The following is a 1,277-nucleotide window of genomic DNA, read 5'->3' on the forward strand; positions in this document are numbered from 1 at the left end:
CCAGACAACAAAAGTTCATGGTTACACAGTTGTGTGTTTTGGTCCGTTATACTTCCGGATGGCAATGTTTGAGCTTCTTAGCCAAGCGCGTACAATCTACAACGGACCAACACACAGGGTCATAAACACTTTTTAAAAGAATTTTCGAGCCAAAAATAAAAAGCTTAAATGTTTATTCGATACTTTTAATAAAATGTACAATGACTGACGTAATTTTTAAAAGTGTATGCATTGTATGTTGATTGAAGAATGAAGGCTTATACTGTAAGATAATAGTTTAAAAGGCATCCATGTCAATTGCTTGACAGGCATTGTCTATAGATAGTATGCGCTTGGATAAGAAGCTCATAACATTGCCATCCTGAAGTATAACGGACCAACACACAAAACTATGAGTAACCATGAACTTTTATAGTCTGGTTAATACAGTTCATTGAGCATTACTCATAAACGCGGATGGCAATAAACAATAACAAAGACCCGAGTGACGTCATCTTCGAACTATCTATAAGAGGTCAGAGAGGAACCTTCAACCAACCAGTAGATTTTTGACCAATAAACACATATAATTTGTGACACACCTTCACACGTACTCCGAAAAACATGGTTGTGAATGCAATCGACCACTCTCTGATCATTGTTATTGTTTTTAGCCACCTAATTAATCAATAGTTATCACACGATTTTCTCGGTCAGTTTATAAACGTTAACATGTGTAACGCATAGTTTTCTGTGTTGGTTCTATATTTATCAAGCGGTAGAACAGTTGGTATTTTGCTTAGGCACATGCCATTCATGGGCATGATCTATATTCCCTTTTCATGTGCTCGAGGTCATTGGTCACTTTGAAAATGTGATCAAAATGACCCACATAGTGAGAAGTATTCACAGCTTTTGAAATATCTAGCATCACGATTGGTCATTTATTTCATCTTGACACATGTGTATGTTTACAACTTTCACAAACAAAGCAGTGTGTTTATATTTGTTAAGAAATATCCAATCGTTGGACTTCAACAAATCATGTGATTGCTGACTCGGTTTGGACGAAAACATGAATATAGATCGCTCCCACAGTTAAACCGGTGTAGTTCGCTATGTTTACCAATACGCTTCAACAGTCGTAACGTCACTTCCTTCCTAATGACGCATGGTAACTTAGTAACATTGGCTCTAAACTATCGGAACAATGCCGGACGCCCGTATAAAATATTTCTCCGGGGAGCATAAAAGCGTATCCAGAGGAAAAAAAACACATAAATTTGATCATGTTTTGA

This window comes from Berghia stephanieae, chromosome 5, assembly GCF_034508935.2.
Source record: "Berghia stephanieae isolate SIO BIC M18660-M18661 chromosome 5, UCSD_Bste_1.3, whole genome shotgun sequence".
Lineage (NCBI taxonomy): Eukaryota > Metazoa > Mollusca > Gastropoda > Nudibranchia > Aeolidiidae > Berghia > Berghia stephanieae.